We start from the raw sequence: 26775 nt of genomic DNA, 5'->3' as shown, positions 1-26775 counted from the left end.
GTTCAATGTTGGCTTCAAGGCTGAATCTGATTCTGGAAGAGGAAAAATAGTGAGGCAATTAACATCCACATGTGATACAATCTGTATCTTTGTGACATGAGGGGGAATGTATACCTAGGAGCTGAATACCTAGGTCATCTTGAGTAAAAAGTATTAGACTGCTTTCCAAAGTGGCTGCATTAATATAAACTTCCACCAGCAAGATATGAGGGCGTCCATATTCCCATTTCTGCAGTAATGGACACATCAAGCTTTCTAATTCTTCCAGTCTAATGTAGGTTGAGTAATAACTTATTTTATCTTGCATTTTATAAATTGATAATACTATTAAATATTTAAAATGTTAATCTTTTCAGGTTCTTCTTATCATGAGTTTGATGAAGACCCTGTCCCTATTCTTTATATATTTTCTTTTTTTTTCTTTTTTTTTTTTTTGAGACAGAGCCCTGCTCTGTCACCCAGACTGGAGTGCAGTGGCACGATCTCGCCTCACTGCAACCTCTGCCTCCTGGGTTCAAGCGATTCTGCTGCCTCAGCCTCTCGAGCAGCTGAGACTACAGGCGCCTGCCACCACGCCTTGCTATTTTTTTGTATTTTTAGTGGAAACGGGGTTTCACCGTATTGGCCAGGCTGGTCTCGAACTCCTGACCTGGTGATCCGCCAGCTTCGGTCTCCCGAAGTGCTAGGATTACAGGATTGAACCACCGCGCCCAGCTTCTTTACACATTTTCTATTGAGCTTGCTGTTTGATCTTGCTGATTTTAATGGCTTCTTACTGTAACATGTAGATTAAGTTATTTTCATTTGTAAATATTTCAAGTATCTTCTACTTTGGTTGTATTTGTCTATTTACTGTTCCATTGTGGCTTTCTTTGATTTGGGTGCAGCAGACTATATCAGTGTTTTGCTTTACTATTTGTGTTTTTTTTTGGTTTTTGTTTTTTTTTTTTTTTGAGACGGAGTCTTGCTCTGTTGCTCAGGCTGGAATGCAGTGGCACGATCTCGGCTCACTGCAACCTCCGCCTCCCAGGTTCAAGCGATTCTCCTGCCTCAGCCTCCCGAGTAGCTGGGGTTACAGGCGCATGCCACCACCCTGCTAATTTTTGTATTTTTTAGTAGATACGGGGTTTCGCCATCTTGACCAGACTGGCCTCGAACTCCTGACCTCAGGTGATCCGCCCTCCTCGGGCTCCCAAAGTGCTGGCATTACAGCCGTCAGCCACCACGCTCGGCCTATTGTTTGTGTTTTTAGTTTTGTTTGTTTAATGTTGTTCTGTCCCCTAGATAATAAAGCTATTTTTCTACATGTTTCTATTATTTTTTTATCTGTCATATGTAGGAATTTAAACTATCTAGATAAGTATATTTTACAAAATCCACAGATGATTATACTGTATAGTTCATGTTTAAAAAAATCACAACAATAGAATTATTAAAAACTCTTCTGTATGTCAATGTATGGGAGACTCTTTTCTCTGACATGTTCTTTCCTGCACCCAGCAATCGTCTGAATCCGGGAGGCGGAGGTTGCTGAATCTTTAGAATTCAGCTCTGATCGCAGCATTGACAGGCATGGATTTCCCTCAACTTGCCTCATTTTAATGGAAGTTCAAGGAATCAGGGATGGTTCGTCTTTCCCTAACACCTAGTATAATGCCTGTCACAAATTAGTGATTAAGTCATGCTTTTGGAAATATATCTTTTCATTTGTTTATTTCCAAGCAATATTAGAAAAATTTATTAACTTTGTACACTCTTTTAAACATGGTCCTAGTTTTCGCGGATACAAAATTATTCATAATCTTCCAGAAACTACAAATTCTTGCCTAGTAAATGTTGACAAGAAAACGCTGCCTTGTCACCGGGATGGCCGAGTGGTTAAGGCGTTGGACTTAAGATCCAATGGACAGGTGTCTGCGTGGGTTCGAGCCCCACTCCCGGTAAGCAGTGGCGCATATTTTGACGTTTGCGATTTCTGGCGCAGAGTTGGAAGCTAGGTATGCTTACATAACAACTAATATGACCCCCCTCTCAATTTTAGTGTAAACGCTTCAAATAATAACGAGGGTTATTAAACAATATTCTGCCCAACACTACTTTTTTTTTTTTTTTTTTTTTAATCGTCAAAGAAATTGCTTCGGTGAGCAGTGTTAAGTAGGAGACGCCTCTTCCCACAATTCCTATGGCCTAACAGCACGGTGTATTCAAGTCTTGAATACATTCCTATCACTGTGGGATGTATTTAAGTACATTAACAAGCCTGTAATCCTAGCAGTTTGGGAGGCTGAGGCTAGAGGATCACTTGAAGTCAGGAGTTCAAGACCAGCCTGGCCAACATAGCGAAACCCTGTCTCTACTAATAATACAAAAATTAGCCGAGGGTGGTGGCGGGCGCCTGTAATCCCAGCTACTCGGGAGGCTGAGGCAGGAGAATCGCTTGAACTCGGGAGGTGGAGGTTGCAGCGAGCCGAGATTGCACCATTGCACTCCAGCCCGAGCGACAAGAGAGAGACTCCGTCTCAAAAAAAAATAATAATAATAATAAATAAATCAGCGGAGTGTGGCGGTGCACGCCTGTTAGCCCAGCTACTCCGGAGGCTGAGACATGAGAATCGCCGGAACCAGGGAGGCGGAGGTTGCAGTGAACTGAGATCGTGCCACCGCACTCCAGCCTGGGCAACAGAGTGAGACTCTGTCTCAAAAAAAAGGAATTGTGGGAAGAGGAAAGCCTAAGTGGATGTTCTACCTAAAGAGACCTGAATTCTGCAGGCGATTCAGTTCCGAAAGAAAGGAAATTGTGAAATATTTTTCGTTTAGGTTCTCTTTGGCACTAAGGCAGGCAAAAGCGAATCCCACAAGCACTGCTTCTTTTTGTTGCCAGACAGAGGAACTCAGAGAAGCCCAACTCCACTAAGGTTAAGGCTCTCAATATTCCTTATAAAAATCAGACTCAAGTAGGAGAAATTATCCCAAATGCGAGCAAGATTGTCGAATGTAAATAGTCTTTCAGAATAGAAATGTTCAGCTAAGACATTATAGGAAAGCATCAATAAGTAAATAATGTGCTTTTAAATTTATTTCAACGAGCAGGAGATAATTGGCTAACCTAAATCAATCTTGACAGGAAAATGAAAGGAAATGATCCTCGGTGTGGTTATAGTTTTATAAAAGAAAAATACGTGTAATCCGACTGCTGTATATACTTAGTGAGAGACTGTCCTTGCATCCGATGACAGCAACCAATTGTTGTTTGAGCCCTGCTATTTTTAGAATTCTCTCCTGTCCTTCTTCACAGTGATATTGGACCTTCATGTAGTGTTTATCACTTTTGTTTTACAAGTTTCATGAGAAACTGCTGACTTGCTTTCCAAAGCAGTCATACCGTCTTAAATTTCCAGCAACAATTCATACCGTTTTAAATTCCCAGGAACCACATATTAGAGTTTATGTTCCCCCTCATTCTCACCAATGCTTGTTTTCAATTATCTTTTAATTTTTTAGCCATTCTAGCAAAAATATTAGTATCTTACTGTGATTTTGATTTGCATTTCCCTAAAGATTAAAGTATATTTTCATAAAGTGTATGTGTTTATCTGTTGGCCATATATAATCTTTGGCAAAGTGTGTGCTTAAATATTCGTTATTATTTGGTTTTCTTATTATTGAGTTCTGAGAGCTCCTTATATTTTCTGAGCAAACTACAATAATCAGACATTTTTTTTTTTGAGACAGAGTCTCGCTCTGTCGCCCAGGCTGGAGTGCAATGGTGCAATCTCAGCTCACTGCAGCCTCCGCCTCCCGGGTTCAAGCGATTCTCCTGCCTCAGCCTCCCGAGTAGCTGGGATTAGAGGCGCCTGCCAGCACGCCTGGCTAATTTTTTTGCATTTTTAGTAGAGATGGGGTTTTGCCATGTTGGCCAGGCTGGTCTCAAACTCCTGACCTCAGGTGATCCAGCCAGGATTACAGGCGTGAGCCATGGCGCCTGGCCCTAATTGTTCATTTCGAATAAAGTGACTTACCATGGTTTGCCTTAAATTTTCTAAACTTCGTGATGGGTTTTTTTGGGGGGGGAGGTACTAAATGCATTTTTGACTTATATTCTTTTTTTTTTTTTTTTGGAGACGGAATCTCGCTCTGTCGTCCAGGCTGGGGTGGAGTGCAGTGGCGCCATCTGGGCTCACTGCAAGCTCCGCCTCCCGGGTTCACGCCATTCTCCTAGCTCAGCCTCCGGAGTAGCTGGGAATACAGGCGCCCGCCACTACGCCCGGCTAATTCTTTTGTACTTTTAGTAGAGATGGGGTTTCACCGTGTTAGCCAGGATGGTCTCGATCTCCTGACCTCGTGATCCGCCCGTCTCGGCCTCCCAAAGTGCTGGGATTACAGGCGTGAACCACCGCGCCCGGCCTTGACTTATATTCTTAACTTGAAATAGGTTCGTTGGAATGTAACCCCACCATAAGTGGAGGTACCTCTGTACATAGAAATACAATAGATTTTTATTTATTTACCTTTTATCTCACAGTCTTACTACATTCTTTTATTATTCTATTTTATATATTTTATTTTTAGGTTATATTCATTTTTATTTATTTTAGGTTATATTTATTTTTTATTTTAGATTATTTTGCATTTTCTGTATAGACAATCATGTTGCCTATGACTAGAAAGAGTTTTATTTCTTCCTTTACAATCTAATCTGTGTGTTTTTATTTATTTGTCTCGTGTAATTACATTAAACAGGACTTCTAGAACAATGTTGAATAAGAGTGGTAAGAGGCTGGGCGCGGTGGCTTACGCCTGTAATCCCAGCACTTTGGGAGGCCGAGGCGGGTGGATCACGAGGTCAAGAGATCTAGACCATCCTGGCTAACACAGTGAAACCCCGTCTATACTATAAACCCCGTCTCTACTAAAAATACAAAAAAATTAGCCGGTAGCCGGGCGTTGTGGCGGGCGCCTGTAGTCCCAGCTAATCGGGAGGCTGAGGCAGGAGAATGGCGTGAACCCGGGAGGCGGAGCTTGCAGTGAGCAGAGATCGCGCCACTGCACTCCAGCCTGGGCGACAGAGCGAGACTCCGTCTCAAAAAAAAAAAAAAAGAGTAGTGACAGCAGATATTCTTGTCAGACATTCCCTATCTTGAGAAGTCATTCAGTCTTTCACCATTAAGTATGATGTTACATTTTTTTTGCAGATGCTTTTTATAAAGTTGAAGAAGCTCCTCTCTATTCCCAGTTTACTACTTTTTTTTAAAATCATAAATGGGTGTTGAATGTTATTGAATGTTTTTCTACGTCTGTTGAGATGATCATGTGGTTGAACCTTCCGGCTACCAGAATCATAAGCCAAATAAGACTCTTTTCTTTATAAATTACGTAGGCTTAGGTATTCTGTTATAGCAACCCAAAACAGACTAAGACAGGCAGACTCTGTGATCAGGGTCTCTGAGGTGGGATGTTCTTAGTCATTCTGCCTGCTCCCAGAAGTTGACATTCTCTAATATTCTGTACCTGATACTCCTTTGAAGTACACATTTTCATTCTTTTTTACTTTCTTCAGCTCCTGTGAATTTTCTGCTCCCTGGATATAACCATGTTTGCTGCTACTCCCTAAGTGCTTCAGCTTTCTTTCTTTAGGGACAGGCTATTCTCTCTGTCAGTCCTGTTCCACTGAAAGGGGCTTTCTCTGATCTCTTGCCCTGCTCCATCATTTCTTATGAGCACGGGTTCTACATCTGTTGACTCAACCAACCAAGGATCAAAAATATTTGAAAAAAATAAAAACAACAGTGCAACAATTAAAAAATACAGTATAGCAACAGTTTACATAGGATTTACATTATATTCGGTATTATAAATAATCTAGACATGATTTAAAGTATACAGGAAGATGTGCATAGGTTATTTTATATAAGGGACTTGAGCATCAGTGGATTTTGGTATTCTTGCGGGTCCTGGAACCAATTCTCCTGCAACATGGAGGACAGCAGTACTATGAGAATTGTGAAGAAAAGCCTGCAAAAGTGTGAAAACTCTTCTTGAGTACTTGATCCTAGGGGTTCTAGAATTTCCTTCTTAGACATAGACACTTAGACTAAATTCAGCAAGTCATAAAATATTGAATTTTTGCTGAATTTTTCTTACCCTCTTGCATGGAGCCTCATCATCATCCTATTGCTATAGTTGAGCCAGTATTCATTTCCCATTTCTACTTGGAAGCACCCATTTTTCCATAGATTTCAGGCTATGTGGTTGCTCTGAGACTTTAACTTTTTCATGGGTTCAAGGAAAATTATGCTTTTCTAGACTATCTGGACTTTTTCTTTCTTTTTTCTTTTCTTTCTTTTTTTTTTTGAGATGGAGTTTCACTGTTATCGCCCAAGCTGGAGTGCAATGGCTCCATCTCGGCTCACTGAAACTTCCACCTCCCGGGTTGAAGCAATTCTCCTGCCTCAGCCTCCTGAGTAGCTGGGATTACAGGCATGCGCCACCATGCCCGGCTAGTTTTTTTTTTTTGTTTTTTGTTTTTTTTTTGTATTTTTAGTAGAGACAGGGTTTCACCATGTTAGCCAAGCTGGTCTCAAACTCTTGACCTCAGGTAATAGGTGATCTGCCCACCTCAGCCTTCCAAAGTGCTGGGATTACAGGTGTGAGCCACCGCGCCTGGCCTATGTGGACTTTTTCATTGTTAGATTAGGAGCAATATTCTTTCCAACTTTCTATATTCTAGGTGGAGGCTGGAGTCCCTTTAGGATTTTAATCTGAGCATAAAGGATAGCATCCTCTTCATTGCCTACTGTATTATTTTGTTAATCCTCTGAATATCAAGCATTGTGAAAAATCATGGTAAGTTAGAAATAGACCTGTTTACAATAATCACGTATTGAAGACAGGCATCCGATGTCTTTCTAGCCCAAAATTCAGAGACAGAGAGAGAGAGAAGAAAGAGAAGAAGGAAGGAAGAAAAGAAACAAAAAAGAAAAAAAGGAGAGAGAGCCGTTCATAAGTACAAAAGGACAATAATGGGAAAGTAGAAAGCAGTAGCAAAATTCTGAAAACCAAATAACAGAAGGACTAGTGTGATACACAAGGAAAGTTTCACTTTAAGCCAGAATTGGGAAAAGCCAAAGAATATAACTTACCTTGTGAAAGCCAGCCCCCAAAATTTCAGGTATTGGTGGCGTTCGTGTACATGTAGTGAATAGGAGAGTGAAAATAGATCTCGTTTTAATGCCATTTTGAGGAAATTTAGAGTTATATAACCCCTTGCTCTGTTTCAGAATATAGAGGAAATTTATAGCAGGATATTTAGAAGACAATGCTATTAAGTGAGTAATATGGAGGCTCACTAGCCTGGAGGAGACTAACAAATTAGAAAGGTGTACAACATCCTACAAAGCAATGGAACTTTACCTTATTTTGTCTCTAATTCATTTTTAGGACTATGATCTCCGGGTTGACTGGAAGTTGATTTCTGGAAATCTGCCCAACCCTTTTACAGATCCTTACTGATTACTTACTGTCTCCTGACAGTGGAGGTTTCTCCCAACCACAGTGTTCCAGCCATATAAATCAAGTTATTTTTCCCTTTAAGAACCACACTCAAGTGCTCTGAGCTTCTGATCAGGCTGGGGTTAGCAGGTGTGAAGGTGGGCAGTGATACTACCAAATGAGGTTAAAGATCTCAGTTCCACAATTGGCCTTCTCTGAAACCACCTCAGCTGCTGGTCAAAGGTGAGAGTTTGGGCTCCCGACTGGGCCTTTCAGGTGGGGAATGAGGGAGTAGGGATATTGGAGTTCAGCGTTTTCTGTAGTATGCTGTTGGAATAGAGAATTATTGTCTGTAAGTTTTGTCTTGCTAGGCTGCTCTTTTTCTTTTCATTTGGCTAGAGAAAGCTGGCTTTTCTTGTGGATTTTTGTCTGTGTTAATGGGTTGTTGGCTTCTCCAGCACTCAGTCCAGGATACATGAAATTAAAAAAACAAAAATTAGGAAATTTACCACTGTGTCCTTCCTCAGGTCGAAAGGTCTCCCACCAGTTTGCCTTCTCTCCGTTTTTTGAAGTCTTCTTATGTATGTTTTATATATGATGTCCAGGGTTTTTAACTGTGTTTAGTGGGAATGATAGGAACAATATGACTACATTGTCTTCTCAATCAGCATTTTATTTTATTTTTATTTTTTTGAGACAGAGTCTCACTCTGTCGCCCAGGCTGGAGTGCAGTGTCAGGATCTCAGCTCACTGCAACCTCCATCTCCTGGAGTTCAAGCAATTCTCCTGCCTCAGCTTTCTGAGTAGCTGGGATTACAGGCAAGTGCCACCACAACCGGCTAATTTTTTTTTTTTTTTTTTTTTTTTTTTTGTATTTTTAGTAGGGGTGGGATTTCTCCATGTTGGCCAGGCTGGTCTCAAACTCCTGGCCTCAAGTGGTGTACCCACCTTGGCCTCTCAAGTGTTGGGATTACAGGCTTGAGCCACCATGCCCAGCCTCAAACAGCATTTTAGTCTCCTATTCTTAAATATATGCGTCAAAGATTAATTTGTGTCCTCCCCTCTTTACCAAATTCGTATTTTGAAGTCCTAACACGTACTAATTGAGAATGTGACTATCTTTGGAGATGGGGCCTTTGAATGAGGTGTTTAGAATTGGCCATAATGCAGTATGATGTGTCTTTGAAAGAAATGATTAGGACACAGACACACCCAGAAGGAAGACGATATGAGGACATGGAGGAAATGGCTATCTGCAAACCAGGGAAAGAAGCATAAAACAAACAAACAAACAAACAAATCCTGTTGACACCATAATTTCTGACCTCTAGCCTCCAGAAATGTAAGAAAATAAATGTCTGTTGTTTAAATCACACAATCTGTGGTACTTTGTTATGGCAGTGATAACAAACTAATACAATGTGTATAGTGCAAGGATCACCAAATATATATAGAGAGAGAGGTGGGGGAGAGAAAGAGAGAGGTGGAGGGAGGGAGGAAGGATATATAAAGAGATTTTTAAAATACAATTTAAGGACACAGACTGCAGCAAAAACTTTATACCATGTATCATATTATATCATATCTCACTAATATCTTCAGAAGGGAGAGAAACAATACTGTATCCAACAACAAGGACTAGGATCGAATAAAGAAAAGCTTTCATAAAACCGAAAAAAAGCACAGGCGCGGTGGCTCACGCCTGTAATCCCAGCACTTTTGGAGGCTGAGGCAGGCGGATCACCTGAGGTCAGGAATTTGAGACCAACCTGACCAACATGGAGAAACCCCGTCTCTACTAAAAATACAAAATTAGCCAGGCATGGTGGCACATGCCTGTAATCCCAGCTGCTCAGGAGGCCGAGGCAGGAGAATCGCTTAAATCCGGGAGGCCGAGGTTGCGGTGAGCCAAGATCGCGCCATTGTACTCCAGCCTGGGCAACAAGAGCGAAACTCTGTCTCAAAAAAATAAAAAACAAAAAACAAAAAACAAAAAACAAAAAAAACCCACAAAAAACAAAACAAAACAAAAATCCAAAAAAGGTTTTGGAAATCAAAATTATGTTAATTTTACTTTCATATTTAAATATGAAGTAAATGTGTTTGACGATAAAGTATACAAAAACTACATGTGGTGTTTCAGGTTCTGTCAGATTGGCAACTTTAAAGGACATATATGTGGCTTAGCCCGAAAAAAAGAGAACTAGAGGAGGAAAGGATAAACCAATCATCCAGAAATATCTAAAGTGCGTTGGAAAGAACAGAAGAAGCCAGGTGCAGTGGCTCACGCCTGTAATCCCAGTACTTTGGGAGGCCGGGGCGGGCGGATAATTTGAGGTCAGGAGTTCCACACCAGCCTGGCCAACACGGTGAAACCCCATCTCTACTAAAAATACAAAAATTAGCCAGGCTTGGTGGCAGGCACCTGTAATCCCAGCTACTTGGGAGGCTGAAGCAGGAGATCTGCTTTAACCCAGGATGTGAAGGTTGCAGTGAGCCGAGACTGCGCCATTGCACTCCAGCCTGGACGGCAAGAGCAAAACTCTGTCTCAAAACAAACAAACAAACAACAACAAAAACAAAAACTACACAAAAGAACAAGCGGGGTGCTGTAATCCCAGCACTTTGGGAGGCCGGAGCAGGTCGATAACCTGAGGTCAGGAGTTCAAGACCAGACTGGCTAAGACATAGTGAAACCCCGTCTCTACTAAGAAAAATACAAAAATTAGCTGGCCATGGTGGCGAGCACCTGTAATTCCAGCTACTTGGGAAGTCGAGGCAGGATAATCGCTTGAATCAGAAAGGCGGAGGTTGCAGTGAGGCTAGATCCTGCCACTGCACTCCTGCCTGGGTGACAGAGCAAGACTCTGTCTCTCAAAAACAAAAAACAAAAAACCCAAAAAGAACAGAAGAAAAAGACAAGAGCACATATATGGATCACTCACTATTTAAAAGTGCATAATTGATGGTATCTACTTAGCAGTTTTCAGTGTGTTATGAGTTGGAAGATACTGTTTGGGGGCACTGCTCTGGGACCCTGCTCATTATGGAGCCATCTGTGCCCATGATTGCTTTTTTTACATTTCAATCTGCAATTCATCCTTTCAGACTGCTTTTTGAAATGGGATCTGGGCCCTTTACTTTTTTTTTTCTTGTGCCAGCTGTCACTGAATTTTGTCCGTTGTGGGTGCTGGAGAGACTTTGCAGGAGGAAGAGAGTTTTGCTTTCTGGTTCCAGCAGCTCCTGCAGACCTCTCAACTTCTCCAGTGTCCAGCTCCCTTCTATTGACTTCCATGAAAGTGGAGAAAAGAAAGTGGAGGCGGGTGCAGTGGCTCATGCCTGTAATCCCAGCACTTTGGGAGACTGAGGCAGGTGGATCAACTGAGGACAGGAATTCGAGACTAGCCTGACCAACATGGCAAAACCCCGTCTCAACTAAAAACAGAAAAAAAAAAAAAATTAACTGGGTATGGTGGTGGGCGCCTGTAATCCCAGCTACTTGGGAGGCTGAGACAGGAGAATCACTTCGAATCTGGGAGGCAGAGGTTGGTTGAGCTGAGATCGCGCCATTGCACTCCAGGCTGGGGAACAAGAGCAAAACTCCGTCTCAAAAAAAAAAAAAAACCAAAACAATTTTTGTGGAGATCATACAAAATTGAAAATGTTGATTTCCAGTAACTACTGGAGTTCTTATTGCGTGTTCTCAAATGGTAAAGTCATAGATAAAAGACAAAATATTCAATGATTGCAAAAGAAATCATTAGTAATCTTACTGTATAGGACAAGGAAATTGTCATCAGATGAAAACACTAATTTTTTTTTTTTTGAGACAGAGTCTTGCTCTCAGGCTGGTGTGCAGGGGCTGCCATCTAGGCTCACTGCAACCTCTGCCGCCTGGGTTCAAGTGATTCTCCTGCCTCAGCCTCCTGAGTAGCTTGGGATTACAGGTGCCCGCCTCCACGCCTGGCTAATTTTTGTATTTTTAGTAGAGACAGGTTTCGCCATGTTGGCCAGGCTGGTCACGAACCCCTGACCTCAAGTGATACACCAGCCTTGGCCTCCCAAAGTGCTGGGATTACAGACGTGAGCCACCGCACCAGACCTGAAAATTCTAAATTTTTTTTTGTTCCCAATAAATAATTGACAGTGCTTTAGTCACGCCACATAGGGAATGATTGTTCATGCGGCTTCCATCATGTAGCATATTCCATCCAGTCTTTCCGACTTCCTGCCACCCTCAGAAACTAAATTGATGAACTAGACCTCAGGCTTTTTAGTTTTCCACACCATAGAACAAATCAATAACACAGATGTCATCAAGAATAAATTCCTTAAACTGTATGCAACAAAGATAGAGCTACACTTGTAAAAATTACAAAGCCTATAGAAAGCCCTACCAAACTGAAATCCAGGATCTTCAGTTTACTAAGCAAGCTCGTTAGCCAACCCATAGATCTCTCTTGAATGAAAAAAGAAAATCAGGAAAAGAAATTTAGTATGAGGAGTTTACCGTTTTTGCACACTAGAAATTGGTTTAAGAGAGGCTGGGCACGGTGGCTCACGTCTGTAATCCTAGCACTTTGGGAAGCTGAGGGGGTGGATCACCTGAGGCCAGGAGTTCAAGACCAGCCTTATCAACATGGTGAAACCCCATCTCTACTAAAAAACACAAAAATTAGCTGGGAATGGTGGCGGGTGCCTGTAATACCAGCTACTCGGGAGGCTGAGGCAGGAGAACCTCTTGAACCTGGGAGGCGGAGGTTGCAGTGAGCTGAGATTTTGCCATGGAATGCCTGGGAGACAGCAAGACTCCGTCTCTCTCTCTCTCTCTCTCACACACACACACACAAAGAAAAACAGAAATTGGTTTAAGAGAAGAAAATATGTATTTACTGATGAAAAACAAATGCAATATGACAGCATTACAGAGTCTGCAGTCTGCTCAAAGGGACTGTGCCCCTGGTAAATTGATAGCACTTTCCTGATGTTACCACATCAATAACCACAAGAAGATGTGAGAGTTAACATATAATATCATATAGTGGGTAATTTTAAGCTTTCTAGTAATACTAAGAAAGTAGAGTTAAACAAGTGAAATTAATTTAATTTTTTTTTTTAAGAGAAGGGGGCTCACTGTATTGCCCGCGATGGTCTCAAACTTCTAGGTTCAGGAAATCCCCCTTCCCACAGCCTCTGGAATAGCTGGGACTACAAGAGCATACCACTGCGCCCAGCTACTTCTAATATATTTTAACTCCAAATATTATCATTTAAACATGTTATCAAGAAAATATGAGATTTCTTTTTTCTTTCTTTCTCTTTTTGTACTATGTTTTTGAAATATGTGTGAGTGGCTGTTGTGGACAGTGCTGCTCTAGAATACTCTGGAAAAGAATGTATTTTATCTTCAAATACAATCTCTGTAGTTTTTTCAGTGGAGTGGGATGGGGTCCCAATGTGCTTATCATATCAAAGGTCAAAGGCTTCTTTTTCTTAGTATAATATTTTCAATGTTCATTCATGTCGTAGCTTGTATTAGAATTTCATTTCTTTTTATAGACGAATCATACTTTTTTGTTTGTTTGTTTTGAGATGGAGTTTCACTCTTATCGCCCAGGCTGGAATGCAATGGGGCGATCTCGGCTCACTGCAACCTCTGCCTCCCAGGTTCAAGTGATACTCCTGCCTCAGCCTCCCAAGTAGCTGGGATTACAAGTGGCCGCCACTACACAAGGCCACTTGTGTAGAGACGGGGTTTCACCATTTTGGCCAGGCTGGTCTCGAACTCCTGACCTCAGGTGATCCACCTGCCCCAGCCTCCCAAAGTGCTGGCATTACAGGCGTGAGTCATCGCACACGGCCGAATAATACTCTTTATTTGATTTTTTTGAGTTGTCTTTCCAGAGATCTCTTTCAGCCAACCCCTTTCTCAGTATCAGTAAAAGAAAGGAGATTAAGAGAATGCAATTTCAGAAGAGAACATTTCGTTTAAGGGGGAGATGTTGTCTTTTTCAAAAAAATTATTTATTTTATTAGAGACGAGGGTCTCATTCTGTTGTCCAAGTCGGCCTTCAGTTGCAGGCCTTAAGCGATTCTCCCGCCTCAGCCTTCTGAGTAGCTGGGTATAGTTACAGGGTCACGCCACCACGCCCAGGTTGGTGTTGTCTTTCCATGATAAAGCCGCCACAGAACAGAACAAAACAATGCGACGAAATCTACACGTTTATAAAGAACGAAAACAAAAATAAAAATCTTGAAAGTAGAAGGGAATTACCTCGGTTGGTTAAAGCCCAGTAACATAAGATTGTGAGTCTCACTCCCGGTAGACGCTCAATTTTTCGCCTTCTACCGTGGAAGTTCTCTGTTGGTGTTAGTTGCAAAAAGTGGGCGATAAAAGAAAATGCACGAATACAGTGCTACTTACAGTCTGGTCGGCATCACCCAGCTAAAAATTAATGGGCCTCATCAAAGAATCGACATAGAATCACTGGAGGTAAGTCCCGGAAAACTGGGTATAATACTCCTTCTCAGGGATTCTCCAGCGCGCTAAAGTTTGAGTAGCATTTTACGGAGCTCCGAATCCTTTGGACCGTCCTCCACACCCACCCCCCCTTTTTTTTACCGGCTCACAGCCCAAGAGAAAGTGGATCCAATGAGGTCTAGGCGCGTGGAGAGTTCGTTAAGTTCCCAGCACCCATCACATCGCCCATTGTCTATCGTCGATACACTTCTGTAAGATAAATACTGAGTATACCACAAATTAAGGTATCTTTTGCTTGTGCGTGTTCTCTTTCCTGCGACACCTTGATTTCCTATGCAAGTTCCTCCACGATGCCCCAGGCGTCGGGGATCAAATTCAGAAACACGTGGAAAGGAGAGCTATTTGTTTTATCAGACATCGTCCCAAGGATGTCTCTTCCTTACACCCTCTCCCTCTTGTTGCATGTTTAACGTTTGTCTGGGATCCCTTTCAAGTCTGGTTTCTTAGTGTCAGTATGTAGCAGGGAGGCTCGCACGCTCTTCTTGGTGCGATCGTGGGACGGGACGGGGATATTGAGGCTGAATCGCGTTCGCAGGCATGGGACAGGGCATTACCAAGATCGCCGAACTGAGAGCCTAAGGGAGACACTGATTTCTATTCTTCTCAGCCGCGCCTTTCTTGATTCAATATTTCTCCAGACGATGTCCCTTCTTTTACGTCCAGGACCTATGCTCAGGGACAAAGTTGTGCAGGAAACAGTCTGAAGAGTGGAAGCCTGCCCAAGGCGGGGGAAAATAAATGAAGAAACTGTCTGGGTAAGCATAGGCACAGAAGAAACAAACAAACAAAAAGAACTTGACTTAAAATACTAAAAAAAGTGGTCAGGCGGCGGCTCACGCCCGTAATCCCAGCAGTTTGGGAGGCCGAGGCGGACGGATCACCTGAGGTCAGGAGTTCGAGACCAGCGTGGCCAAAATGGCGAAACCCCATCTCTACTAAATATACCAAAAAAAAAAAAAAAAAAAAAGAAAAGAAAAAAGAAAAAAAGAAATTAGCCGGGCGCGGTGGCATGCTGCTGTAATCCCAGCTACCCGGGAGGCTGAGGCAGGAGAATCGCTGGAACTCGGGAGACAGAGGCTGCAGTGAGCTGACATCGTGCTACTGCACTCCAGTCCAGCCTGGGCAACAGGGCAACACTCCGTCTCACAAAAACAAAAAAAAAAAGTAAAAAAAGAAAAATGTCTGTCGGTCGCGGTAGCTCAGGCCTGTAATACCTGCACTTTGGGAGGCTGAGGTGGGCGGATCACTTCAGTTCAGGAGTTCGAGACTAACCTGGCCAACATGGCGAAACCCCGTCTCTACTAAAAATTTCCTTCCGTCCTTCCTTCCTTTCTACTTTTTTGTTTGTTTTGTTTTGTTTTGGCGGGTTTCGCTCTTGTGGGCCGAGCTGGAGTGCAGTGGCGCGATCTTGGCTCCCTGCAACCTCCACCTCCCAGGTTCAAGCGATTCTCCTGCCTCAGCCACCCGGGTAGCTGGGATTACTGGCGCCCACAACCACGCTCGGCTAATTTTTGTATTTTTAACAGAGACGGGGTTTCACCACGTTGGTCAGGCTGGTCTCAAACTCCTGACCTCAAGTGATCCGCCCACCTCGGCCTCCCAAAGTGCTGGCATTACAGGCGTGAGCCACCACGACCCGCCTAAAAATACAAAAATTAGCCGGGGGTGGCGGCAGGCACCTGTAGTCCCAGCTATTCCGGAGGCTGAGGCACGAGAATGGCTTACACCTGGAGGCGGACGTTGCAGTGAGCCGAGATGGCGCCACTGCACTCCCGCCTGGGCGACAAAGGGAGATCCAGACTCAAAAGAAAAGAAAAAAAAGTCGGTCGGTCAATATTGTTTTTTTAAGTTGGATTTAAAAAATTAAGATATAATTAACGTAACATAAAATCCAACTTTTGAAGGTGTACAGTTCACTGCTTTTTAGTGTATTCACAGACTTGTGCAACTATCACCATTATCTAATTTCAAACCATTCTCATCATCCCAAACAAACTCTCTACTCATTACCCTCTTTCTCCAGTCCCTGGCAAATATTAACACTTTCTACCTTTACAGATTTGTCTATTCTGGACATTTTCTATAAATTGAATCATACAATATGTAGCTTTTCGTGTTTGGCTTCTTTTCCTTAGCATAATATTTTCAAGGTTCATTCACATTGTAGCACTTATTGTAACTTTATTTTACTTTATTTATTTATTTTGAGACAGTGTCTTGCTCTACAGCCCAGGCTGGAGTGCAGTGGCGCCATCTCGGCTACCTACAACCTCCACCTCCCGGGTTCAAGCGATTCTCCTGCCTCAACTTTCCGTGTAGCTGGGATTACAGGCACGCATTACCATGTCTGGCTAATTTTTGTATTTTTAGTAGAGCCATGTTTAGTAGCGCCGTGTTGGCCAGGCTGGTCTCAAACTCCTGACTTCAGGTGATCCGCTCGCCTCGGCATCTCAAAGTGCTGGGATTACAGACGTGAGCCACCATGCCCGGCCTAGAACTTTACTTCTTTTTGTTGTCGAATGTTTGAATTTTTTGAGTTGTCTTTCCAGAGATCTCTTTGAATCAACCCATTTCTCAGTATCAGTTGGGAAAAAAAAGGGCAAGGGGGCAGATTTTAAAAATGCAATTTCCAGGCCGGGCGCGGTGGCTCACGCCTGTAATCCCTGCACTTTGGGGAGGCCAAGGAGGGCGAATTGCCTGAGCTCAGGAGTTTGCGACCAGCCTGGGCAACACGGTGAAACCCCTGTCTCTACGAAAATACAAAAAATTAGCCGGGCCTGGCGGCGTCCGCCTGTAATACCAGCTATTTGGGAGGCTGAGGCAGGAGAATTGCTTGAACCCGGGAGGCAGAGGTTGCAGTGTGCCGAGATGCAGCCACTGCGCTCCAGCCTGGGCGACAGAGCGAGACTCCGTCTCAAAAAACAAAAAAAGAAAAAAGAAAAAAAGCAATTCCCGAAGAGACTTAAGGTCTCAAATTTCAGTTTGGTACTTAACTTTAAACCATACTTAAAGGTCAAGATTGTGATGTGCAGCAGTACGGTGCAAGGTGAAGAGCCAGATCAGATGAATTTTCTTTCAAAGGACCTTAAGAACCGGTTTCTGTCATCAGTTTGAAAACACACAGTATATTTTTCTTAAAAAGAAAAAAAAAAAAAAGCCAAAATTAAAGTCCGAGCCAGCCAGGAGTCGAACCTAGAATCTTCTGATCCGTAGTCAGACGCGTTATCCATTGCGCCACTGGCCCGCGGTTGCGCTTTTGACCACTGGCCGGTTAGTCTGCATCTGTAGGTTATCTATCATTGATGTACCCGCTTTTTTTTTTTTTTTTTTTTTTTGATGAGAAGGAGTCTCGCTCTCTCGCCCAGGCTAGAGTGCACTGGCTCGATCTCGGCTCACTGCAACCTCCGCCTCTCGGGTTCAAGAGATTCTCCTGCCCCAGCCTCTTGAGTAGCTGGGATTACAGGCGCGCGCCACCACTCCCGGATAATTTTTGTATTTTTAGTAGAGACGGGGTTTCACCATGTCGGCCAGGCTGGTCTCCAGCTCCTGACCTCAGGTGATCCGCCAGCCTCGGCCTCCCAAAGTCCTGGGATTACAAGCGTGAGCCACAGCCCCCTTGTGTCTATTGCACTTGTGAAAGCTTCATTAATTTATGCATCGGTTCATCTGCTCATTCATCAAATAATTTCATTTTTTTAACATACTTGTGTTGGATACTGATGCTTCGTGTGGAACAGTGGTCAGAGGTCCAAATACTTTAAAAATTTTGAAATAATGAAAAAAGAAAATGGAATAAAATACTTTCTTGAGGTATACATCGTATGTTTTCCATTTCATTCTCCAAAGAACCGTAACAAAAGAAACATAACCAAAGAATCCTTACAGAGAAAATAATTTCATACTTTATGCAACAGAAAAGACATTAAGAAACATCTCCCAAGCCGGGCGCCGTGGCTTACGCCTGTAATCCCAGCACTTTGGGAGGCAGAGGCAGGTTGATCACTTGAGGTCAGGAGCTCGACACCAGCCTGGCCAACATGGTGAAGTGCTGTCTCTATTAAAAACACAAAAAATTAGCCTGGCGTGGTGGCGCGCGCCTGTAATCCCAGCTCCTCGAGAGGCTGAGGCAGGAGAATCGCTTGAACCGGGGAGGCGGAGGTTGCAGTGAGCCGAGAACGCGCCACTGCACTCCAGCCTTGGTGACAGAAGGAGACTCCGTCTCATAAAGAAAAAAAAACGAAAAGAAAAGAAAAAAAAAGAAAGAAGCGGGCACATCAAGGAAACAAATGTGAACGACAGTAACTCTATTACGTAGATGATGTTCCAAAGCAGAAAATTTCTTTAGACATATAAATATCTGAAGAGAGTGAAACTTATTGAAATTGACCACAAAGAAAATCGCGCTTTGCCAGAATCCACAGTCTTGTTCAAAGTATGCCTGGTTGCATTGCAAATCAACTATTTTCTTAGTGATCCTAATGAAGAATAGATAATCGACAAACCCATTATGAGGGGCCAGTGGCGCAATGGATAACGCATCTGACTACGGATCAGAAGATTCTAGGTTCGACTCCTGGCTGGCTCGGAGGCTTATTTTTCCACCCCCCGCCCCCCCCCAGACGAATTCTCGCTCTTGTCCGCCAGGCTGGAGTGCAATGGCGCGATTTCGGCTCACTGCAACCTCCGCTTCCCGGATTCAAGCAATTCTCTTGCCTCAGCCTTCCGAGTAGCTGGGAATACAGGCGCCTGCCACCACGCTCGGATAATTTTTGTATTTTAAGTAGAGACGGGGTTTCACCATGTCGGCCAGGCTGGTCTCGAACTCCTGACCTAAGGTGATGCGAGAGCCTCGGCCTCCCAAAGTGCTTGGATTACAGGCGGGAGCCACCGTGCCCGGCCTTTTTTTTTTTTTTTTTTTTTTTTTTTTTTTTTAATTTTTAAAGAAAAACGTCATCCTGTGTGTTTTCCTTTTTTCGTTTTTCTTTTTGAAATGGAGTTTCGCTCTTGATGACCAGGCTGGAGTTCAATGGGGCAATCTCGGCTTACCGCACCTTTGTCTCCCCGGTTCAAGCGATTCTCCTGCCTCAGCCTCTCAAGGAGCTGAGATTTGTCTCCCGCGGTCAAACGATTCTCCTGACTCAGCCTTCCGAGTAGCTGGGATTACAGGCATGCGCCACCCACGCCCGTCTAATTTTGTATTTTTAGTAGAGACAGGGTTTCTCCATGTTAGTCAGGCTGGATTCGAACTCCCGATCTCAGGTGATCCGCCCACCTCAGCCTCTCAAAGCGCTGGTATTACAGGCGTGAGCCACCACGCCCGGCTAATTTTTGTATTTTTAGTAGAAACGGGGTTTCACCATATTGGCCAGGCTGGTTTCGAATTTCTGGCCTCAGGCGATCCGCCCGCCTCGGCCTCCCAAAGTGCTGGGATTACAAGCGTGAGCCACCGCCCCATTGTGTCTATTGCACTTGTGAAAGCTTCATTAATTTATGCAGTCGGTTCACCTGTTCATTCATTAAATAATTTCATTTTTTAATATACTTATGTTGGATACTGATGCTTTGTGCGGAACAGTAGAGATCCAAATACTTTTAAATTTTGAGATAATGAAAAAGAAAATGGAATTAAATACATTCTTGGGGTATACATCATATGTTTTTCATCTCATTCTCCAAAGAATCATAACAAAAGAACCATAACCACAAAACCATTACAGAGGAAATAATTTCAGACTCTATGCAACAGAAAAGATTTTAAGAAACATCTCTCTGGCTGGGCGCGATGGCTAACGCCTGTAATCCCAGCACTCTGGGAGGCCGAGGCGGTGGAGCACCTGAGGTCAGGAGTTCGACACCAACCTGGCCAATATGGTGAAGCCCAGTCTGTACTAAAAACACACAAAAAAGTTAGCTGGGCGTGGTGGCACATGCCTGTAATCCAGCTCGGGAGGCTGACGCAGGAGAATCGCTTGAACCCGGGAGGCGGAGGTTGCAGTGAGCCTAGATCGCGCCAGTGCACTCCAGCCTGGGCAACAAGAATGATACTCCGACTCAAAAAAAAAAAAAGAAAAAGAAAAAGGAAAAAAGAAACATCTCCCTTCCCCAAATTAGGTAAAATTGATGTAATAATTCAACAAAGGTAAACATTTTGGCTGGGCACAGTGGCTCACACCTGTAATCCCAGCACTTTGGAAGGCCTAGGCGGGAGGATCGCTTAAATCCAAGATTTAGAGAACAGCCTGGGCAACATAGCGAGATACGGCGCTGCTCCCCACCCCCACCCCCGCCCTGCCCGTCTGAAAAGAAAAAAAAAAAAGGTAAACATTTTAACAACAAAATTCATTTAACAACCTAGAAACTTGGAGTTAATATAAATTATAACAGTCATCATTAGATAAATTGGCTAAATATTATTTAAGGACTCAATGTAGGCGAAATAGGCACGTGAAAATGCAAAAATATTTATAAACGGGAGTGGGTGGTCCTCTCCTCTGAAAGTGAGAAGCTCAGTAGTTTTGGGCCCCATTGCAGCCACAGTGCACAGCGCCTTTATCCCGACTCCTTCCTCGTAGCCTTGGCTAAATTGTGTATCCTCCTTTTGTCTCAATTTCCTCATTTCTATTCACTGCTTTTTTTGTTGGTTTTGTTTTGTTTTGTTTTGGACAGGAAGTAGGATTTACGGCGAGTATTAAGAGGAGGCAGCACAGTGGAAGCCCTCATGAGTGCAAAGACCGCCCTTGTCCAGAGGGCCACGATCGGGGATGTGCTTGACCCCACAGCCATCTGGGATGAGCCGCTTCTCAGCCACCATGTCTTCAAATTCATCTGCATTGAACTTGGTGAAGCCCCCCTTCTTTGAAATGTGGACCTTCTGGCGGCCAGGGAACTTGAACTTGGCCCTGCGAAGGGCCTCAATCACGTGCTCCTTGTTCTGCAGCTTGGTGCGAATGGACAAGATAAATTGGCCAATGAGAATCCTGGCCACAGCGCCCTGCGGGCTTTCCAAAGGCACCTCCCATACCTGTTTGGAGCCTGTCAGTCCCAGCACAGGACAACATCCTGTTGATGCAGATGACGTGGAAGGGGTACAGCCGCACTCGGATATGAAAGCCATTTTTGCCACAACTTTTTACTATGTACTTATTGGCACAAATTTGGGCAGCCACCAGGGCTTCAGAGGAGAGCTACTCATATTCATCTGACGCCATGTGATCACGGAGCGGAAACTCATCCATTTTTGCTTGCTTCCCAGGTCTAAGATGCGAATCTTGGCATCAGGGACACCTCAGCAAAAGCAAGACTTTGGGTACGGCTTGTTTTTACAATACCGGTAACAATGGGCGCGGAGGCGGCCCATGGTGACACCAGGATCTTCAGTGGCGCGCCGAAGGGAAAGAGCTCTATTCATTTTTTTTTTTTTTTTTTTTTTTTGGAGACGGAGTCTCGATCTGTCACCTAGGCTGGAGTGCAGTGGCGCGATCTCCGCTCACTGCAAGCTCCTCCTCCCGGGTTCACGCCATTCTGCTGCCTCAGCCTCCCGAATAGCTGGGACTACAGGCCGCCACCACGCCCAGCTATTTTTTTTTTTTTTTTTTTTTTGTATTTTTAGTAGAGACGGGGTTTCACCGTGGTAGCCAGGATGGTCTCGATCTCCTGACCTCGTGATCCGCCCTCCTCGGCCTCCCAAAGTGCTGGGATTACAGGCGTGAGCCACCGCGTCCGGCCTGTTCGCTCTTTTTAAGAGTGCCAGGCACACACATACTAATGGATATTTATGATCTTAGATCTTTCAAATTATCATCAGCCTGGTTTGTTCTTAATACCAGAGAACTACTTAAGGATGCTTACCTACATTTCTATTATCAGTACAGGGAGTTTTTGTTGTTGTTGTTTGTTTGGTGTTTTTTTAATTATCATTTTATTTTTATTTTATTTTTTTCTCCCTCTGTCATCCAGCCCCAGGCTGGAGTGCAGTGGCGCGATCTCGGCTCACTGCAACCTCCGCCCCCCGGGTTCAAGCAATTCTCTGCCTCAGCCTCCCGCGTAGCTGGGACTACGGGCGCCCGCCACCACGCCTGGCCTCCCAAAGCGCTGGGATTACAGGCGTGAGCCACTGCGCCCGGCCTGGGGAGTTGTATTTTTATTTTTATTATTTATTTATTTTTTTGAGACGGAGTCTCCCTCTGTTGCCCAGGCTGGACTGCAGTGGCCTGATCTCGGCTCACCGCAACCTTCACCTCCCGGGTTCAAGCAATTCTCCTGCCTCAGCCTCCCAAAGTGTTGGGATTACAGGCGTGAGCCACCGCGCCCGACTGAGGGGAGTTGTATTTTTAAAGCAAAATTTCCTCTTTGCCATTGGGATCTGTCCCATTTAGCAATCTCAAAACAAAGCAAGCAACTGTTGTGAAAGCCCAAGAAGCCCCAGGCTTCCTGTGGACCCTGAGGAGTAGGTAGATCTTTGATGGAAGCACCGCCCGGAGCTCAGGGATTCACAGAGGCTCAGCTGGGAGGAGCAGGTCGGGGTGCTTAGGGTAAAGGTGGGCGGTCCAACACAGAGCTCGAGATAGGACGCGGCCCTCTTCTCAGTTTGTATGTGAAATAAGATGAAAGGCTGAGAGTCACAGCGATTTGTGATTTAGAGAAAAATAAAAAATAAAAAACAAATACCCAGAAACGCTGTGAGCAAAATTTGAACCTACGCACAGGCACCCCACCGAATCTCGAGTCCAACGCCTTAACCACTCGGCCATCACAGCCCGCTAACCACCTATATTCATGCATCAAAAACACATACGCATAGGGCCCTGCATGCTGTAATTCTCATTGCTAGCCTTTCTTGTTTATTTGTATGTGGGGCTGTGGGGCTGCAGCTGTTTACTTTCAAGTGGTGCCTGCATATTGTACAGAACATCTATAAACCATTCTTCAGTTTTTTCTTCTTCAGTCAACTGGTCATTTAGAACTCTTATGAGGCCATAGATGTAGACGTACACACACACACACAAATAAAGAGAAGGCAATGTAGCAAGAGTAGATGCCATGAACAGCTGTGCCACTTCCTGATGCAACCTACTTGTGCCTTTAGGACCTGCTCAAGCTTTATCTAATACATCCCATTTCCATTTGATAATGGAACACTGCTGTGCATGTCTAAATTTATGGCTTGGTAACACACACTATCCAGTTCAAGATCTGCATCTGAGGCCATATGGTAATGTGGTGGTATGTGGTCAAGCATTCAGACTGTACTAAGAATCTGGTTAAAAAAAAAAAAAAAAAAAAAGCTGGCAAAAGCTATTTGTCTAAAGAAGAGTAGTTACCCACAGAGGATGGCATAACTTTGCTCTGAAATTCTAAAGTTCTGTGCTGTGATTCACCTGTAGAAATTTGCCAAAGCCTCCAGATAACATCCCTTTTCTCTGACACTTGAAGCAAGATCAACTCTTCTGGTTCTTATGGTGCCAGTGGCAGAGTCGCTTGAGCTGCAACGTGGTCCTGTTGCAGAACCATTTCCTGTTCTAGGCCCCCACTCAAAACTGGGATATTTTCAGGTTACTTGATAAATGGTTTGGTGCAGCGTGCCCAAATGTTGCCTCCCAAATCCAAAGAGTTCTACTCAGTATGTTCTACTCAGTATTGTACCACTTTCTTTCTTTCTTTTTTTGAGACGGAGTTTCGCTCTGTCGCCCAGGCTGGAGTGCAGTGGCACGATCTCGGCTCAATGCAAGCTCCGCCTCCCGGGTTCACGCCATTCTCCTGGCTCAGCCTCCCGAGTAGCTGGGACTACAGGGGCTCGCCACGCCTGGCGAATTTTTTGTATTTTTTTTTTTTATCGATTAGAGACGGGGTTTCACTGTGTTAGCCAGGATGGTCTCGATCTCCTGACCTCGTGATCCGCCCGCCTCGGCCTCCCAAAGTGCTGGGATTACAGGTGTGAGCCACCGCGCCCGGCCACCGCTTTCTTAATAAGAAAAGGTATCAGATGCAGCAACTCATAATGCTTCAGACAATTGGACCCCTAGAAATTTCACTGAGGTAGTAAGGCTCTGATTCTTTGTGAGGTTTATTTCCCACCGTCTGGCATACAAATGTCTTACCAATGTTATAGAGTAGTTGCTACCTTCTTGTCACTAAAAATATAATTAATGTAAGAGAGCAGTATGATGTTCTATGGAATGGTAAGGTGATAAAGGTCCCTGTGGACTAGTTGGTGACATGGGGTTAGAGACTCAATATATCCCTGAGGTAGTGAGACAGCCAGGTGGGAGGGGGTCCCTGGATTCCAACCAGCCTGCCCACTGAGGTGGAGCCTCAGGAAGTTCATGACGTTTGCAGCTCGGAGGATCCTGGCCCTTCCTCTTCCTATGTGGAACCTGGGATTCCAACTGCTGGGCGGGAAGTAGAAGCGCTCTAGTGGAGGGACTCTGGCCTTGCGAGAGTCCCTGTTTCCCCCTTTTTGCCTTTTCACCCAATAAAACCCTGTCTTACTCACCAAATTGTCTACAAGCCTGAATTTTCATGGCCGTGGGACAAAGAACCCCATCTTTAGCTGAACTAAGGAAAAGTCCTGCAACAGTAGGGCAGATAAGGTGTACTGCTGGCCTTGCCCGCTAAAAGACCAGTGCTTCTGATGGTCTTAATGATTAAGTATAGAGAAAAAAGAACTAACCATATTAATAACAGCATTGCAGGTACCAGGAGATGTGTTAATATTTCCATTAATGAAACCACATCTGGAATAGCAGATGCAATTGGAATATTTACCCGAGCAAATTTTCAATAATTCACTATCATTCTCCATAATCCATTTGTCTTCCACAGTTGAATAATGAGTTGAATAGAGATATGGTAAGAATCACCACCCCTGCATCTTTCAAGTCCTTGATGGTGCCATCCTTTCTGCAATCCCTCCAGGAGTACGATATTCCTTTTGGTTTATAATTTTCATAGGTAGAGGAATTTCCAGTGGCTTCCACTTGGCCTTTTATACCATAATAGCCTGCACTCTATCACTCATAGAAACAATATAAATATTCTGTTTGGAATTGGGAAAATAACTACAGAGTAGGTTCAGGGATCTCCTGTGCCTATAGTGAAATGCACCAGAGGCAAAATTTCGTTGATTGTCTGACCTCTCTGAGTCCCTAATTTGCCAGGTGGACAATAGTGATGCTTAGTATCTCTAGGAATTAATGTCAGTTCAGGATCTTTGTTTAGTAATTCCTGAAAAATCTGCCTATTTCCCCTTTCCCAAAGCACAGTCACTCTGGTAAATGGACACAGGCCCCTTTAGAGAAGGGAGGAAGAATAACAGTATAAATTTGTACCAAGCTATGAGTATTCTTTCTCAAGGGAAGCTGACCTTCTCCTCAGTCAAAGCTGGCTCATATCTGGGAATTGGTTGGGAGGCCATGATTCTCCGTTTTGCTGATTCAGGTCAGACTTCTATCTACTAGACTTTTCTGCTTATATAGATCAAGTAAGATATTAATAAGTTGCACATTTATTTTAATTCTAGGGATGTTATGTAGTATACTCATCAATGTCAAAGATCTCTGAGTCGGACTATTCTGATTACTGCTTGTACTAATTATAGTAAACACATCTGTATTAGTAAACTTGAGCTGCCATAAGATACCACAGACTGGGTGGATTGAACAAAAATTATTTTTCTCACAGTTCTAGAGGCTACAAGTCCAAGATGACTTAAAATATTTTGCCTTAATATAATGTGTCCAGTACAATTGTGCTAGAAAGAGCATGAGATTCAAAAGTTAGATGAACTATAATCTTGTTTTGATTCTTGTCTTCAATGGCTATACCTTTGGGCAATAAGACAATACAAAAAATATATCATCATGATCTTATAAGGAAGACATTACTAGACTCTGATTTCCTTGGGGGCAAAGACTGTATCTTTTTGCATTTACATTCTGTAGCAGAGTTAGTGGTGTTCTTTGCATGTTTCATCTCTTTCCCTATATTTCCCAGAAGCCATGACTACTTCTAGTTAATTGACTGCAAACAAAATGATGAGAGCAGCTATGGCAGAAAGTGCTGATGGCCTCCAATCATCTCCTGGTCTCAGGTCGCTCCGTCGTGGTTTTCCCAAAAGTCACCAAGATATGACTATCGGGGCGGATTTTGCAGATAAAGAAACGTGCATAGACAGCACAGGGAGGTCTTGAAATAAAATTCTCTAGCATTCTGTTCTAGCTTTCCGTGTTTGAAATTTGTGCGGGAATTGGAGCCCTGGGGAAGCTTGGTTATGAATTGCTTTTGTTTTCGAAAACAGTAAAAGGAGAGAACTGCACCACAACGATCATTTTCTAGACAGACGTATAAGGCAGTCTAGGCCCTTCAAGCAAAGCCCTCTTAGTTAAGTATGGCGGAAGAATCTTTTCCCGAAGTTGTTTCCGTAGTGTAGCGGTTATCACGTTCGCCTCACACGCGAAAGGTCCCCGGTTCGAAACCGGGCGGAAACATTCTTTACTGGTTTGGTAGGTTTTCTACTCCATCAAAATATAAATGTTTAAGAAAAATGAAACTGATAAATTCGCCACACTTTGAAAACAGGAGATCTCGCTGAGAAGCCCTCGCAGCCGCGTGGTTTCGCCACTGTAAAACATCTTTCCCCCTCTCTCTATTACTTCTGCGGGGTTTCCTCTAGGTCTAAAAGGGGTCCTTGGAAGAGTGGAAGAGAAAGGAGCCGGGCCACGGGAATGGTTGTTACTTACTTTCGGAAT

General features: G+C 43.8%; 4 non-coding genes and 1 pseudogene across 4 annotated transcripts; 3 read left to right on the top strand and 2 right to left on the bottom strand.

Moving 5' to 3' along the window:
• The first annotated feature begins 1860 nt into the window (after window positions 1-1860).
• On the top strand, window positions 1861-1943 carry TRNAL-UAA (transfer RNA leucine (anticodon UAA)). The gene has a single exon. It is a non-coding gene; the product is annotated as a tRNA-Leu (tRNA).
• Window positions 1944-17200: 15257 nt separating this feature from the next.
• Window positions 17201-17273, bottom strand: TRNAR-ACG (transfer RNA arginine (anticodon ACG)). Its single transcript has one exon. It is a non-coding gene; the product is annotated as a tRNA-Arg (tRNA).
• A 1268-nt stretch (window positions 17274-18541) lies between these two features.
• On the top strand, window positions 18542-18614 carry TRNAR-ACG (transfer RNA arginine (anticodon ACG)). The gene has a single exon. It is a non-coding gene; the product is annotated as a tRNA-Arg (tRNA).
• Window positions 18615-20720: 2106 nt separating this feature from the next.
• On the bottom strand, window positions 20721-21386 carry LOC100451583 (large ribosomal subunit protein uL16-like; annotated as a pseudogene).
• Window positions 21387-26441: 5055 nt separating this feature from the next.
• On the top strand, window positions 26442-26514 carry TRNAV-CAC (transfer RNA valine (anticodon CAC)). The gene has a single exon. It is a non-coding gene; the product is annotated as a tRNA-Val (tRNA).
• The last annotated feature ends 261 nt before the right edge of the window (window positions 26515-26775 follow it).

This window comes from Pongo abelii, chromosome 5, assembly GCF_028885655.2.
Source record: "Pongo abelii isolate AG06213 chromosome 5, NHGRI_mPonAbe1-v2.0_pri, whole genome shotgun sequence".
Lineage (NCBI taxonomy): Eukaryota > Metazoa > Chordata > Mammalia > Primates > Hominidae > Pongo > Pongo abelii.
This window is presented reverse-complemented; position numbering and strand designations above follow the sequence as displayed.